We start from the raw sequence: 18274 nt of genomic DNA, 5'->3' as shown, positions 1-18274 counted from the left end.
ATGCAACTATTTTGCAATCCTTAACCTGATGTGTTTGTTTTCCCCTATTTCTTCAGATTTTCAAATGCTTTCCATGAGTTTGAACTGGAAGTCCTTGAGAACTACCAGGAATAAAGTAATTTTCAGGGCAGAGATGCTTTTACACAGCAGTAAAATGCACCACTGTTTTCTCCTGTCAAGCTACTGCTGATGGTTTGATGAAACGTTGCACTAGGGAGGCCCCATAGTTACTGAATATGATAGTGAGAAAAAACCCAATCAAAATAGTAATGACAAAAGCCACGTGCTGTAAAAGCATACCCTTTCTAGTGCAGGTATGTAGACACGATAATTAATTTGTTTGTCTTTAGTAGTTGATTTGTCTGAGTAATGCTGAGACTTGTTTTTCCTCAAGTCTCATGCACCAACCACTGAGCATTTATGAATATAAGGACAGTTCTTGCCTCCTGACCAGTAGTGCTGCATAGGAATTTGTGGCCTTTTGTTCATTTGGAAAAAAATCCTCCCCCTTCTTATCATGAATATGGAAATTTTACACCAGGCAAATTTTAAGATAGCATTAACAAATATTCACATAAGAAATTCCATGGGTACAAATTTAAGCTTTTGAAATGGGAAGGTGAATCTGAGAGTTGGTTATGGTAAGGAAATACGTGATCTCATATGACTGACAAAACAAAAGAGGGAGTTGCACCACTGTATTTTCTTAATCATAACAGGCAAGTGGTCTCCAAACACTGGTATAAGTAGCTGGGTTAGTTCAGCAATGAATTTGCTTTAGGAAATTACACGTTTCCTGAGTAATTTGAAAACTGAAAGGAGGGAAGAAGCTGTAAAAGGGGATTTGCATGGATGGGTCATCCTACTTTTCTTAGCAAAGGAGCATGTTCATCATTGCAGAGCAGTGCAGGCTAGATGGTGGTTTTGTGATTTTCATTCTCTAAACTACAAGAATTTGACCTTTTAAAAAGGTCTTTTATATTCTAGTAGAGAAAAGGCAATAGGAAGTACATTGTGCAATGCTTTGTCAAAACTTGTTACAAAGCAGACTTTCCTAAAGGATTTTCCTCACTGATTATTTTTAACCATTTTTTTTCAGTGCTTTTTTTTTTTTTTCTGGGGCCACTAGAATTAGACATACTCTTGGTAGTGCTCCTAGCATTTGTTTACAACTCTTGTTTTCCAATACTCTCTTTCTCAGATAATGTATTCCATTAGAGAAAAGCTTGTGGAGTCAGTGTGTGGATGGAAGCTCTCTGTTCCTCAGAAATCATGCCCTCACCCTCCACTGCACCCTCCAGGAGACTTAGATTTCAGGTTCTGAGTATCTTCCCTCCCTCAGGTATTCAGTGGCACTGCATTAGCATTTTCCTTAACATACAGAAGTTAGTAATCGTTAATTTGACCATTGCCCTTAAAGGGAACACATTGCCATTGAGGAATTACATGCTTAAGCTTTTGAATTTTGTCCTCCTTTTTTTTTTTCTGAGCATCCCTTCTGTTATACAGGCTGTATAAGCTACCTCTGAGGTCATGGATTATTCTGTTTTGTAGCAGTGGTCAGTCCTGTCCTTCCAGCTGTGCTATAGTGCCCCTTATTAATTTCTGACCACCACCTCAGTATAAATTAGAGCTGGATTAATAACCAGCCATGTTGGTGCCTTTCTTACCAGCAGGTGAATATCCGCCTGGGTGGAAAGATGCTTGCACCTCCCAACTTAGACGTGTAAAACTCCTGTACCCAGTGAAGACAGGAGGATATGTGGTGATACGGTTTTCTTTCTCATTTTGGAGCTAGTGTATGGCTTGGGAAACCCTATGGCTTTGCAGAAATTTCTAGACATTTCAGATTTTTTTTTTTATATATTTATCTCCTTTTTTGATGAAGTACTCTGATTAATTTACAGTACCTTTGTTATAGCTATGATTACCTAAGTGTAGGCTTGCACTAAGACTGCAACTAAAGAGTGCTGCAGTTACTTTTTGACTTTGGAAATGTTTTCCAAAAATATGTCCTGTTCTGGATATATTGTTCATGTTTTTACTATTTTTACTTTCTCATTCACTTGCAGAATATCTGTTATTTCTCTTTGCTGCAGGTAGAAACTAATTATTTAATCTCTCTACCAAACCTTTGGTAGATGGTACCAATCATCAGGACATGGTGAATGATAGCAGTCGTCAGGATCTCTGGCCTGAGCAGTGGCCAAAAAGGTATTTCTTTCTTTTTTTTCCAGAGTGTGAGTATGTGGTAGTATGATTTCGCATCTCAAGAACATTTAGAGATCAGGTTTTGTTATCAGTGGGGTGGGGGGGGAGGTTTGTTTGTTCTTTTTTTTAATTAGCGGGTTGTGTTTTTATGTAGCTGGTCTATAAGGCTCAGATTTAAGCTACTCAATTTTTGGGAAGGGATGCTACAGGTATCCTGCTAGCACTGACTGTTTTGTTGCCACATTAGCTTGTGAGCACACACATGCTTCTAACGCACAAGTTGCTTACTTCAGCTTTTTTGCTGAAAGAGGAAGTAAACCGTATGCCCATGGGCCTCCATGAAGCTGTGATGGTTTTCACCAGCTCCAGATGAGGCTGGAGCCTGGCAGTGGTGCTGCTGGTAGGGTGGGGGAGCCCCAGGAGGGAGGACTGTGCTAGTGCGAGGCTGAAGGGCATAGGATAGGTTACCTATGAGCTCTGCTTGGTGACATCTCTCTTCCTATCAAATCCAAAATCTAGACACAGGCCATCCAAAGACATGCTTACCATGGCCAGCTGTAGGTAGCTCTTGAACGTTTGTTTTGTTTTCTTCTTGATATGCTGCACCTTTAAAATTTCCAGCTGAGGCCCTTGGAGGAAGGCATGTATTGATTTGTTTGCTGGACTCTCCTGATGGGGAGAAAAGTCATTTTAATGGGCAACTCTCACTCTGCCTCTCCTAAGATGGGAAAGACTGACGTAGTGGTGAATTATTTGGCTTATTTTTCTGAGGTGACCGTGATTATGTGAAGTAGTGATGACTTTTTGTCAGAGAGCACAGCACTGAAAAGGTTGAATTTTATAGAGAAAATGTCTGTGGAGATGTCTGTCTGCATGCACATGTGAAATCAAACCTGCCATCCTAAAACTGCTGTGAGGTGGGTGGAGAGTCTCACACAAAGAGGGGTCAGGGATACTCCTAGCCCTGGTCTGTCACTGGTCAGCTCCAGTTGCCATCTGGGCTGTTGGGGCTCTTCCATCCTCTGCTCTTGGCCCTCCTATGGTGGTGGGTTTTTCAGCGTTAGCTACATGGGCTTACCCTGAGCTCCACGCTATTGCAATAAATGTTGAAACATTAAGACACTAGGGATATGACTCAGATGCCTGTGCCAGATACGTGAAAAGAAAATAAGAACAAAAAGTAAACCCTCCAGAAGGAGGGGAGGGCTTGCGTGCATATTTAATTGTACAAGAATTAGGCATTTTAAAGTCTTTCTGAGAAAAACAAGCCTCAACCTTAAGCTAAAATGCTCTACAGCCATTTTGAAAGCCACTTCCTCCCCTCCAGATGATATAACAACTGGAACCAGTTTCCACCCCCGTCCCTCTTTTATCTGTTTCCCTTCAGTAAAGTTGAAGAAAGTATTTCCGCTCCCTCGCCCTTCTTAAACCAGGAGGCTGCCTGATATCCCCTCAATCCTTGGGAAACGGAATGAAAACTGTGATGGGATGACTTGTTCCATTACAGAAGTGCACAGATCCTTATCCCCAGGATACAGGGTGCTGAAAGGTGACAGTTCTGTATGTGACTGCCTCAAAAACCCTGTCTGAAATATATATGTTGTGGGAGAGAAGCATGAGGGTTTTAAGCACACGTCTTTGAAAATATGAGAGCTTAAGAAGAATTGGGTCACATCTGACTGCTACCATCTGGCCCACTTCACTCCAAGATTACCCAGGAATGTATTTCACATGTGCCTTTGGAACAAGATTGTGAGCTGCCAAAATGAAAATATTTTACAGCTGAGCATTGCGTTTCGCTCAGCAGTTCAAATGCAATAACCCAAGGAGGAGGATTCCACCGGAGAGTATCACGCAGGCAGTTGAGGCTCAGCCCCTTTGTTTTGTCTGCGCAGCTTTGTAAGACGGGACTCCTCGTTGATTGCTGGATTGGGTTTAAAAGCCCTCGGTTGGGACAGTAGATTCCCAACAGAGAGCAGTCTTTAAACCGGAGTCCCGGGTAGGTGACTGAGCTTGTGTTAAACTGCAGCCCCGGCTTAAACAAGGCAGCTGACCTTGTGCAAATGGCGCCTCAGAAGCGCCAGTGGGGAGAGCTGTGTCTGGGTGGTGACACCTTGGATGGAGGCTGGAGACATCAGAGTGCTGCTTCCAACTCAACAAGGAAGCCTTTGCCAAAGGTCTTCACCCTTGTATCTCGCTGAGGTGTGCTGCCCCGCCAGAAATATATATATATATAAAGATCAATATTATTTAATAATATATTTTGAAACATATAAAAATACGTGTTGTGGTGATGATGATATTTACTTGCAAAGACGCACAAATTTCTCCATGGCAAACTGGCATGTGGGCCAGGAACTTACATGATGAAAGAGCACATTGTGCCTGTTTTACTTGGGCTGAAGTAGGTTCCTTCCACAGAACATGAGAAATCTTCCTCATTAAAATGGGAAATATGAGGGACAGCAGCACTTTCCTTTGCTTCCATCTGGGCATCCTGTAAGAGGAAAGGGAGTTTTTGCAAATTACTCTAACCAGAATGGAGTTAATCCTCTTTGTCTCAAGAGAGAAGGTTTGCAGGACCAAAGAGCTGAGCCAGTGATAGAGGTTTCATATCTTGTAGCATGTTGAAGATAGTCAGATGCTGAGTTTAATGAAAGATTATAGGCTCTCTGGGGGACGCTGGGATAATCCTGAGAAGGGGGTGGGAGTGCATCCTTCCACTCCCTTTTTTTAAAAAATTTTGTTTACAATCAGCCACAGTTCAAGTTCAATTTTGTCTTAACTATTAGTTTAGATTTTGAGTGAAGGGCGTTCTGCTTTTTAAGACTTAAACACAGGGCACTTCATTTATGTGTAGTAGATGAGCCCTGCCACACAGAGTGCAGTATGAAACTGTATGCAACACTTTTGTTAGCTGGAGCCACCCATCCCGAGCTTTGAGGGGGTGGGAAGGTATGTAGTGGAACCAGTTTGATGCTTCAAAGGGTGGGCATGAGCAAGGCTTCCCAAGGCCACTAGCCTACAGAGGCATCTCCACACCCTGCCTGCTAATGTGCTGCTGGACTTGCACCAAATTTTTCCATCGTGGTAACAAGGGCTACGAATAGGCATAGTCTCAGCAGAGTGGCACATCTCTTGTCTTTCAGGATAAGACTTTTAGGTCAGTGCAAATAACTTTCGGTTGCAACATGAGGAAAGTAGTTCACCTTGCTTTGTTCATATGGTAGTTGCACTGTAGCCAAAGGGTTCAAATAGCTACATCTTTGTGTTTCATCTCTCTCAAACTGGACTGGTTTTAACCAAAAAAGAAAAGAAAAAGCAACTCATGAATCATGCTGATTTCTCTCACTACAGTGGTGTATTTGCTGTATTTGGAAACATTTACTAAGCAGCTATGAAATCTTATTTGTCCTCTAAAAGGGAATAATTTTTATGTAACTTTTATGTTGCAGTCTCTACTTTTAAATTATAATAGGCTCAAAATACCAACGGTGAAAATGTTGTCTCATGACTTTGCTGCAGTCTGAAAGCACTGAACTGGATGAGACAAGAATCAGAATAATAATTTAGAATAATCCACTGAATTATTACTTGACCCACTCTGCTCATTTCTACTAGCCTAAAGATAGCCTGTGTTTTTTGTAATAATTGTCAGTTTATCTCAGCTTTCTCTCAAACACACCCAAGGAAGAAGACAGCAAATAGACTACCTCAGACTGTGTTTTCCTGGGAACATCTGCGCTCCACCCCAACAGTCTGCGTGAGCCAGTTGTTCGTAACCATGTGTAGGGCTCACCAAGAGAAAGGACTGAGATTTCTGTAGTCTGGGTATCATCTTCTGGGAAATCTGGTTTTACAAAACACCTGATGATTGTGTTGAAGGTTTAAGATTTTTTTTTTTTTTTAATTTGACACTTCCCAATTTTTCCTTTGCTGGTCTCAGAGAAGAACATTTACAGCATGGGAACATCATCCTAGCCAGGGAAATGTTTTCCCTAGTTTAATACTAGGAAATACTTAATCTCTCTTTGAGCTATCAGGGAACTCCTTCCTGCCCCCACACTCTACCAGTCTGAAATTTCCTTTGGAACATCAGTAAAAGCATTTAGGGAGCAAAAAATTTTTTCTCTCTCATCTCTGTTCATGTCTAAGGCCATTGTCAGAGCCTACAAAGCAGTTTTCACCTTGTATCTCTTTAGGGGAGCTGTGGGACATATAAAGATTTCATCTGATGTTTGCCGGGGTCAGTAGGTGCATTTCATCTGAAATACAGAAAACATTCCTGGCCCTGTGTGATGTGTTTACTTCAGCAAGGAATTTAGATTTTTCTCTTGGTGGGATGAAAAAATAAATCCTATAAAGCAAAGTTTGAAATAAATAGGACTCTCTTTTTTTTTTTTTTTCCCTTCTCCCTCCTCTCCTCCATTCTTGGGCATTTCTAGAGCAGTTTGAGCATATTTTTGTCACATTTTCTTCTTCCATTCACATATATTGTGTGTTAAAATCTAGAGCACAGGTAACGGTCTACATGCACTCACCTAGAACCACAGGGCTTCATTAATGGCAGAGCCTTTTTTACAAAGAACATAATTAATTCAGGCTCTTTTATAATCTTTCCCTCTGTTATTTCATATGCTTTCCTTGCACCCTTGCAGAAAGGGTGTGTTATACTGCCAGTATAATTGAATAATGAATTTTTGGTCAATAATTTCTTACAAATAAGAGCATGTCTTTTGAATTCAAACCTGCTTAGCACTAGGTGGCACTCTGCTATAACCTAAATTAGTTTGCCTTGGTTTTGAAGTTTGGTAAACATTTTAATAATAGGAACAACAAGAAGAGATTAGATGCATCAGTAAATTACTGGGATAGGCACCCATCTTGTGAAATGAGGGGAATTTTAACTAGATCGTAAATCTGTCTAAGCCTCTCTAATGTCCACTGGATGAGAGAGCAGGGAGGAAATTAGATCCATGTACTTATTTTAGTAAGTTTGTTGTACTTACTGCTGAGAAATCAGTATGGTGTTTTGTGGGGTAAATAATGTGGTGCCCTTTGGGGAAGCGTTAGAATCTGAAATCATTCAAGGCCACATCTGTAGAGAATAGGATGGGGACTGTGGGACACATACTGAAAGAGTGGCAGTTCTGCCCCATTTGTCCTTGGTACATGTTGCATCATGGAGGCTAGGAGAGGGGAAGCTGTGCTGTTTATAATTTTCACACTTTCGTATTGCCATGTTTTGGTTCGGTGGTTTGTTGTTTTTTTAATGGACTGAATCTATGGTGTGTGTGGAGATTTTACAGTAAAGTAGATCTCTGTGACAAATAGCAAATGGGTGGGTGCAAGGACCAACTGTTGGTCTGAGGGAAGGATAGGGTCCTGGTAGTGGGTAACAATGTGGGCATGTTTGCAGAGCAAATCATTAGAGGAGGAAATTGCATCGATGGATGTAGGGCTTGAGCTCTGGAACTCAGTTTCTAGTGGTAAACAATAATCTAGAAACTCTGGAGTTAGACATCACTGATCCATCCAAGCCTTAATTCCAGGAATGGATCTTGTCTGGCAATGCTGCTGAAGTTCTCCTCTAATGACATCAATAACATGACAAATGGAAGAGGAGTGTCTCATGAACCACACACCTGAGAATGGGCTCTGAAATTCTGTCTCATGGGATTAACTAAATAGGACAATTGCCTGGAATATGACTGCAACTAAATATTTCAGGAGTGGGATCAGATGCCCTAATTTCAATTAACAGAGGTTGTGGCTATGTTAAAAAGTAATGCAGCCCAGCAGAAGCAAACCTGTGGATCTAAACATTTGGATCTGAACTCCCAACGTCCATGCTTTACAGATTTTAAGTGTATATACTTTGGGCTAGCCCTAGCCTGGCCCCACTGAGTGCCCTCTTCCAGCTGGAGGATGTTTGGTGACCTGTTGAGGCTCATCTTCTCAGCAGGTTTCACATGAAAGGAACCCAGTTTGCAACCTGTGAGATTGCTTGGGTATAACAACTGAAGCACACTCAGGTGATGACCATCAGGAGAGTTGATTTAGAAGTTCTCTTCTGATCCAGGTTAAAAAAAACCCTGTGCCCTAGCACAGTCAACATCTAGAAATGGAGCCCTCCTGCTTCCCTTGGAGGTGATCAAAGCACTGGGAGGTGTTACAGTTCTTGGTAGCTTCTACCTCATCCCTCCTCATGCAGTTGAGTTGCATGTCAACTGTCAGCTAGTATCAGTGATCAGCCTTAAGCAGAGTAGCACAAACGTGATGTTTGCTCTCTGCATACGTTCGAACCCTTTTTATTCAGGGATGGGACAGACTTTGTATTTGTGCTGCTCATCAGGAAGAAATAGATATTGTTAGAAAAACTCATCTTGTGAATGCTGTTAAGAAAATATGTGATTTGGAAAATGACTGTCAGCTGTTGTTCTTATATCAGTGTTACTTCTGGACAACTTCAGAGGAAGGGTGAACTATTGCTCAGGACAGAAACCCAGCCCTGGGATTCCTGCTTTGATGTTTGAAGTCTGATGATACAGACTTCCTATGTGACCATGAACACTGGAGCTGGATTCAGTCAAAAGCTCAGCTGCTTTAGTGTAATACATCCCCTAACTCACAGAGGGTAGGACCTGAGACTCTACAGCCAATACATGATCAGAATTAGGATATGAGAAGGACAAATTAAGCATCTCTGCTCCTGACCAGAGAAGAGAGGGTTGTTGGTTAAGTTGAGGCAAGTGGGGGAAACTTCAACAGAGTTTAAAAGCGTGTCTGAGGCTGCTGGATGTACCTGACCCTAGGGAGCCAGAGACGGGTCCTCCCAGCACTGAGGTGGCTGAAGGCATTTTCTGAGAAAGCTGACCAGAACTCACTGTTTGTCCTTGAAAGTGGGGCTGGCAGAGGAGGAAAATGGTACCAGGTTTTATGAACTAATTTAGGTGTTAGATGGTTCCACCAGGTATCCTGGGGACCCTGGGCTGACTTTCTTCCTTGGCTTGTGGAGGTGCATGTCCAGATTTGCTGTTCATCGGGAGAGAGCTGGCTGTAGGAGCTGCAGAGCTTCCACCTTCTGCTTGAAGCAATGCTGGTGAGCAGGAGGATGGAAGGAGAAGGGAGAGAGTCTGGCCCAGACCAGTGCTTAGTACATTTGCTCAGGAGAGAGGACTGGACTTCAGGTGCCTCTAAATGCCAGAATTTGCCAAAATACAGCAAATGTGTTTCATATAAAGTGGGTGTGTGCCTGTGTGTTTCTTGCTGGTAAAAGCTGACTTTTTAATGTGAGTCTATGACCTTTGTGGTTTGGGTCCTATTCCTAACATTAAATGCTCCCTCCTGAAATACCTTTTCTTGTGCTTCACATAGACCTGTTGTTATTCCCCAAGTGACTGGTGCCGTTTTCCTTGGCTATCTGGGCATATAATTTGTTTAGCAGTCTTCTTCCAATAGTCAGTTTACTGGGTTGGGGTTTTTTTCCCCCCTGAATTTTAGCCCGGGGCTTGTTTTGTGCTCTAAGACAGCTCTGATGTTTTAGAATGCTTTCAGTATTTTCTCCCCTTCAAATACTTGCAAATAATTACTTAAATTTCTGTTTCATAACAGGTCTTTAGTTGTTGTAATGGCAAAAAAGGGCATATTCTTTAGATTTCTTCTTTTATAAGGGGAAAGAAATATCAACACTTCTGCATTTCTGCCTGGAGACGTGCATGCAAAAAAAGATAAAACCAAATGAGAGTAAATGACTATCTGTACACACTTGTGTAAAGGCTATTCTTTTTCCTTTAATCTTTCTGTGAGCTATTGCTTCCCTGTCTGTAAAGATTACATTACAAAAATTTCCATATAAATTCAAATTCTTCTGAGGTGGTTTGTGGTGAAGTGTGCCCCATTTAACTACTCTTTGTGGTGGAATACAACTGCAATTGGTGGTTTCAAATCAGTCCAATATGTGGTGGAGCACTGGTAAAACACACTGAGGCAGCCTGTCTTCCAGTGTATATTTCTGCTGGCAGAGACCCTAGATCTCCTTGGCCAAGCATTCAGTGCTGGGATATAATCTAGATTCCCAGCAAATTCTCAGTTAAGTGCAAGATGTTTCTCGAGCACAGAGCCAGAGATCAAGCTGAAATAAGGCTTGCTCTCAGAAATATCTTGAAAACTGTTTGAATAACCTAGTGTATACAAATATTTTAGGTCAACTATCATATTCTCTCAAGACTTGTAGGCGTTTCTGTATGGGTGCCAGCAGCACTGCATCTCTAAAGAATGGAACCAATGCTGATTTCGTACTTCCACTACTGTGTCAGTGAATCCACCCACGGCTTGATAATGTCAGTGCAATGTGATGGAAAGTTTTAATTATCGTTTGGCTCTTGGGTTGTTTTAGTGATTTTTTTTTTTTTTTTTTTTTTTTTCCAGGGATATGAATCAGAACGTAAGTCATCCAAATTTTGGAAGACAGACTCACCTGTTCTCAGTTTGCAAAGTGGTGCTGGGAGCCAGTCTTTCATATTTTTTTTTCAACTTTAAAAGGCTGGCCTTAAATTAGAGGATAAACAACCCTCAACTATTTCTTCTGTTGCATTCCTGAAGGTCTATAGCATCACATCTGTGAATAGCACACACCCACTCAAATGCCTTCCTAGAGCCACAGACACATTCAGATACTCTATTGATGGGAGTAAATAGGACTTAGGTTGTATTATACTGAGAGATGAGCCCAGATCAACAGACTGTACTGCTAACCAGCTACCAGCTTGGTTAAATTTGTGGCGTAGACAGAGCTTAAGCTGGTGTCTCACTTCATCACAGTAACCACTGTGCAGTCTGCTGACCAGCTATATTTAAGTATTTTGGCAGAATCCTGTTTAAAATTGGAAGGAATGCTTTTAATAGTCTACATTTCTCTTGGAGGCCTGCATTAAGGATATAGTTGCATCCCACACATACATAAGTCTGATTGGAAAGCACGATATGGCATGGATGTACATTGCGGCTATGGGATGTCAGCAAGACAGATTTAAAGTACCATTGGCTGAATGACAGAGGAAAGATTTAGACATTTTAAGGTTAGAGACGAGATTCAAATCTTTCATATATGAAAACAGCAGCAACATTGTTGAAATCAGTGGTGTTACTGTGCTGTAATGAACGTGAAAATATTCTGCATACCTAATTATTTGAACCAAAGCACATCCATGCTTTTATGTCACTTTGAGATTTTGTATGTGGAGCTGTGAACCTCCTAAGAAGATACTACACTTGCCAGCTGCTGTTAGCTTTCACACAGGAGAATTTAGCTCATCCAGAATTCATGCAGCAGTTGAGAAGATGAGAAATCTGTTGCTACTCAGCAGTCTATGGTATCTGAAAAGGGATGAGATTTCCATACACCTCCAGTCAAGTTTCTGAGGTTATTGAAAAGATACCTGGTCAGCTTCTGAGTTTTAGGGAATTAGAGAGAGCTCTGTGATTTGCACTTACGATGTACAGGTCTCGCTTTTGCATAAAATGTTTGCAAATACCGTGACAGGGCTGCGTCAGCATGTGGGTTGGCTGAAAGAGTTGTCAACCACAAGAATTCACAGCTTAAACATTAGTTCCTTCTCCCCCTGTCTCTTCTCCCCAATTAAATTACAGTAAGGAGAATTTATTTTCATATTAAATATTTTGGCTTTTTAAAAAATTTTTTTCTGGCTCACAAAATGAAACGATGCTCTTGGGTCACACTGTAACGCTTTCCTTTACAACTACCAGGACTAGAAACTTATTTTAAAAAACAAGTGAAAATGTAACCAAGAGATGAAAGCGAAGATCTTTCCAAGAGTTGCTGATTCCTGAAAGAGGGTTGAAGGTAAACATCGATAAAGAGACCACCAATGTCCAGAGCCTATTGATAGGACTCCAAGAAGAGACAATAGTGAAATAAAGGATGTCTTTTTTTTTTTTTTTTTTTTTTTTTTTTTCCTAAAAACTGCATAGAAGCTGAAGCATGAGCAAAATGAGCAGAGTGTCAATTATGCCTTGAGCAGGAATAACAGTTTCCTGGAAAACAGTGATGTCTGGAAAAGGGAGCATGTAAACTGTCATCCCGCCCATTAATTTTGGTGAGCAGAGGAAGACGTATTCTACCTGCCAAGTAAGAGGGTGCATTGCTTCATGATACTCTCTTTTTCTTTGAAGGATCAGAGAACAGCCTACAGAGTGAGTCTACTCAAATTAGGTGGTGTGGATCCAAGCTTACTCTTCAAATGGGAACTCTGATAGCAACTTAATGTTTTGTAGTACTTAAATATTTTTCTAATGCTTCCATGCAGAATTATGGAATCAGATGTTGGTTTGTGCTGTGGATGTGGCTTCTCTCTTTTATATACAATTTCTCTATTAGTTGCAGTGAGGAACTTGAACTGTGGTTGTCTCAACAAACCTGAGTGTTTTCAAAGACTGCTGACAAGCCTTTGAGTAATCCATATTGGATATACACTGACTGCATGTTGGCAAAACAGTTTCTAAGTATAAAAAGATGTGTGAATCTGTAGATAGGTGATCTCATCCTTAGAAGCCTTAGTAGTGAATTCTGCAGCACACTCATGCCTTTGACAGCATCTTTATGAGGACACGTATTAGAAAGTATTTCCTGAGATTAATTTTGTACACCACCTATGGAGACCAACAGACACGCATCTTCTAATAGCAGTTGTGGGACTCACTGCGACAACAACAAATATTGAGAGGTATAAAAGAGGTATATTTGAGAGAGGTGTATTTATAGGTGAGATGTTGCAGGTGGAAAAGCAGTCAAAAGAAGATGAATCAGAAAAATACAATGTCTATGAATAGACAACAAAGGTGGAATAAATCTTTTCAAGTCTCACTTGATTCCTTTTCAGATTGGTTTGGATGAGCTAATTATTCCTCTAAGGTTATGCTGACATTAACAAAAAATGATCATAGTAGGAGATGAACTGTAAGGTAAAACAGTTAGTGCTGGGGAGTCTGACATCTGCAGCGTATGCCTGGGGAGAATTTATATTTTAATAGCTCTAGTCTGATCCTGTGGACTTGCTGCCCATTAGTACATTCACTCTTGAAGTGCCTCATCCCGTTGAATTTAATGCAGAAGGAATTTCTTGTGTGCTCTGAGATATTCTTCGGATATAAACCAAAACACAGTGAGTGGGATCAACCAGGCGATTTGCTTCAGAATTGTGCTCCTGACCCAAATGAACACAGAGACACTCCAGGCCACACAATTTATTCTCTCTCCCCCTTTTATACCTGTGAATCTTAACCCTCCTCACATCTGTGCATCTGTCAGTCTGTCCTGCTGGAGACTTTGGGAAGCATGGCCAAGCACCCCTGGTGCTGGCAGCTTGACTGTACAGAAAAGGAGGAGTTAACCAAGCAGGATTCCATTCCAGGGAACCCAATACAGGTTCTTCTGGATCTTGGCTGCACAGTTTTAAGTATCAAATCAACACGAAGGAAGTCAGAAAGGGAGATAGAAACAAATCTGCCTGTTGTTTGCTCTTTACTACACAAGCGTTTCTCTCAAAGCCAGGAAACTGGAGAGGGCTCACCTGCCGGCTGCATGTTTTTCTCTAGATTTTAACACTGCACGATCTTAAAATCCACTCTTTGCTTATCAGTAGAAGTGGTGTGTGTTCACTTCATTATGGCATAGTTCCTTGCATTAATAAGTCCTAAAGCTTCTTTCCCTATTGTCTGACTTTCCATTTTTAGCTTACATTTTTATATTCCTATGGGAGGTTCCCCACTTTCATTTCCACGCAGTCTTGAAGCTGGGAATCCCATTACCATTGTTCGTATGACCTCCAGAATGTGAGTAAATGTTTCATAGCAGTATATCTTCTTGGCTGTTATCCAGCACCCATAATTAACTCCACATATATTCCTCTATCTTTTGTGCTGGCTTAAGATCTGACCTAATAGAAGCAGTGGAAGCCAGAATAAAAAGTAAAGCTTTATGAGAAAAATCAAACTGGTATAAAAGGGTCCCTGTCTAAAGAATGTGCTTTGCTTGCTGATAAGTCATTACCTGTTTTTTGTGCATGCTCTCCCCTTTTAAGAAGATTGCACTTCTAGGAAAATTCTGCAAAGATAAAGCAGCCCTTCTAAACAATCACGCTTACTTGCAGTGCACAAGATCATGCAAAATGGTTGGGCATCCTTAATTTTTTTAAGCATGATGGTGAGCACATATCATTAGTGAGTGGGTTGAATGAACCTTTACTTAAGTAACAAAAATTTTCATTCAATATGTCATTGAAATATCTCGTTGTCCTGACTAGCTAGTGCATCTTTCAAAAGTAGCTGCTTTTCAAGTAATATGCTTATGTCCTTTTTCATTTTACTTACTATGATACTTGCTTCTGGAAAATACTTGTTCACTCTGTATTTAATTCTCTCACGATTCACACCAAGTTCTAGGCAGGACTGAAATAATTCTAGACCTGGTGGAAATAAAGATAGGATTTGTAAAAGATTACAGGTACAACACAAATCCTTTGCTGGGATATCAGTTAACTGTCAACCAATACTTAGATCAGACCAGATTAAAATTTTAGCTATGCTGCTGTAAATCTGGAGTGATAACACTGAAACCAGTGCAGCAGCAGAGCTGAAAGTAGACCTTTGTTTTGTTTTGTTAAGTACCTCATTAGAATTTCATATCTTTGATCCATTTCTGTGCACTCAGTTTATCTTCCGTATCCAATTATGTATATTTAACCTTGATTAGCATAACTGTTCAGAAACAAAGGCTTTCTTATAGTTTCCAGGCTTAGGCTATTGAGATGCATTAGACACTGCTTGTAGAGAAATGTTAGTGGCTCAGCTAACCTTTGAATCATATTCCTGTTGATGGCTCTTATGTATGCCATTCACCTGGAACAGATATTTTCCTTTCTGCTTTCACCATTCACCAAAAATATCAGACAGAAATATTAAAATGCAATTAATATGCATGTCTAACACTTTAATATAAATAAATTAGCATTAAAATTGATTCTGGATTTGTTTAGACACTTTCTTCAGTAGCCAAAAATTATCTTGATGCAGGACTGAATTTTATCAGATGCCTCAGTAAACAGCAGAGACTTTTTTCTCAAAAGAGGAATCTTTATTACAAGATGGTAATTCAGTCCTAGAACCTAGCATCTGCTTTCTGTGAGCAAGGTGAACCCTTGGATTTTGGTCTGCTGAGAAAATGGTAGAGAAGAGCACTAGCTTGAAATAGAGAGGATGACAGTAGGTTGAATTTAATGAGGTTTGGGGAGAGGACAATGCAAATCAACTGGCTGTAATTATGCTTGACAGCACGGTCTACTTTAAAATTGTGCACTAAGCACTAGTTAGCCCAGCATTTCCTAGACCGGAACTATTTCTAATATGCTGGAAATGAGTATTACAGGGCATTGGAGGCTCAGGTAAGGAGAATTGTCCATCCATGGGCAAAGGATTTGATATGCAGGATGTCAGATTGCTGAGTGGAATGAGAAAAGAGGATGATATTTAGGTGTTTGAGGAGGACCTTGCATTAAGGGGCACTTTCTCCCGGTAGGAAGCTTAGATAGGTGCAGACATTATCTCCTAGCTTCACTAGGTTTTGCTTTCCTCCGTTGCATGTAGTGAAGGTATTAATAAGTAAAATATATCTTCTATAAGGTGCCTTTCAACAGCTACTGCTTCCTCCCGCCCCAGCAAATTTGTCAGCTATGGACTAACTGTGATGACAATGTGGTAGCATGTTTAGAGAGTGTCTCCTATGAAATATGTCTGATGCCAGCTCCAATCATTTTCCAAACCAAGCTACACAAATACATTTTTAAGACTGGCCATGAACCCACAGCTAAATAACTAGCTGTTTTGCACTTTCCAGACTATATTCCCAATTGATATAGAACATAACTTTTCTCTGGCTTTTAGGACTGACAGAGCTGGAAATGTCATGTCAGTGTGGAAACCAAGTAAAATACAGATACAAGGGCTTTTATCAGGGATGTTTCAATCTCAGTCACAAGACGATGATGAAGTGTGAACACTAAAATATTGCTTTCTCATAGTGTGAAAAAAGCAGGAAAATCTTGAAAGGGTTGAGATTAGAATGGGCTATACTGTCTTGCATCGTGTTTTCATCCCCTCCAGGTTGCTTTCTATGACTGAAGATCCACCCTCCAGATCATGACACTGCAGACTTAGGAGTGGGCTGGTGAGACCAGGTTTATGCCATGCCTTTGGGTCCTGGAGATACCAGCTTCCCAGAGAAGTGACCGCTCCTGGCAGTTCAGCAGGTCAGTTGGGAGCTTTGTCACCAAGGAAGGGGTGTCTCCAAGTTCTCTGCTAGGACACCTCTTTCCCACTCTCTTTTGTATTTTCTTTTGTGCATAAAATCACTAAACCATCAAGCACAAGTAGATGGAAGTTCCCTCATTGTACATTCTAACGAAGCCTATAAAAATAGCAAAAAATAACAAGCCATTTTAAAAAAAGGTACAAAATTAATCATGATCATTTTCCCTTTCCTCCCTCAGAATATCAGTTGTTAATCTTGTTCCTCCCACGGGCTAATGATATAAGCTCCTTCAAACAACAGGTGAAAGCTAGAGTTGAACCAGAATACTAAAGAAAATTCACTCTGAGGTAATCAGCAAGATTTACTAAGTAAGCTTGAGTCAGCTGTATTTTTTTTTCTTTTAAACTAAAGCCTGAGCTTTCTGAAGACTGATAACTTTGGAATTTGTATCTCACTGCAACAAAACCAATGTAAAGGTACCAAATACTTGTCATTTTCTTTTAATGCAATGATGCGGTGAAAGATCCATTTTGCTGGCTTAATAAAGGTTTTGTCAGCATACCAGTGAAAATGATGAATTATATTGTGGTTTGTGCATACCTTTAGTGGGCAGTATATTCCTACATGCAGCAAAATATTGGTAGGCTTTTGGGAGTCTGCAAAAACAAATACATAAATGAGCATGAGTCATGGTGTGCTTGCTGGTCTTTCTTTCTTGAATGATTTAGTGCTAAATTTTTTATGTGATTTGGCAGTTTGCTGCTTTAATTTATAAGACCTTCTGAGCTGAGTAGGTGTGAGGGCAGGTGGTGCAGGATGAGCACTTGGGATGTCAGTGCTGCTGATTCCCCCACCCAGGGAGATGTTCTGGTCAGGGTATGATATGGCAGTGTGTCCTCATTCTGGCAAGGAATCAACAATAATATCACTGATTATGAACTTACTGCAGAGATCTTGCAAAAACAGGGACTGATCATACAATGTAGGTAGCCAAGGCAGCCATCAAAATTACCTCTTTTCATTCAGACAGGATCTTTCCCTTCTCACGTTAAAATGTTGCTTGGGAAAGGCAGTCCTTTTTTTGTCATTCAATAAGTTTTGATGAGATACCTGTATTTTGTTTGTAAATGCAAAAAAAGAAAAAAAAAAAAAAAAAAAAGGAATATTTTTGCCCTTCATGAAAATATTTAAAAATTAATATTTGAATAGCTTGGTTGAGAACTGACATTTGGCAGGGATTAAAGCTTTCATTGGGAAGAACTTTGGAGAGTTTCAGTGGAAATTGGGTTTGATTTGGCCAACTTTCTGAGCCTTTGAAAAGCATAAAATGGATAATGCTCAGTATGTTTTTTCCACTAAGCTCGTATGGATGTATTCATCACGCATTCCAGTGTGGATAACTAGCAGTATTATGAAATAGGAAATGAAAGTCCACAGGAACCCACTTCTCTCAGTATCTGGTAAATCACCCATTCCATGAGCCATGTAGTACAGACTGCCGTGAGGCACCTGGGAACTCTGCTGGTGGTGGACAGACCTTCCCAGGCTCAGGAGATGTGTGGGATCGTAGGGAAGGGAAGGTTTCATGGTGGGACTTTGAGTGGGACAGCACGTTGTTGTTTAGAGGCTCCTCTCCCTACAGTAAATATTGGCCCTGCAGCTGTTAGGAAATTCCAGATTGAGTGCTCTGACCTCAATCAATGGAGCTTCTAACGCATATGCTGCATTTGACTGCTT

The sequence above is a fragment of the Athene cunicularia genome, assembly GCF_003259725.1.
Source record: "Athene cunicularia isolate RWA chromosome 3 unlocalized genomic scaffold, athCun1 chr3_part1, whole genome shotgun sequence".
Taxonomy (NCBI): domain Eukaryota; kingdom Metazoa; phylum Chordata; class Aves; order Strigiformes; family Strigidae; genus Athene; species Athene cunicularia.
Note: the sequence above shows the minus strand (reverse complement) of the source record.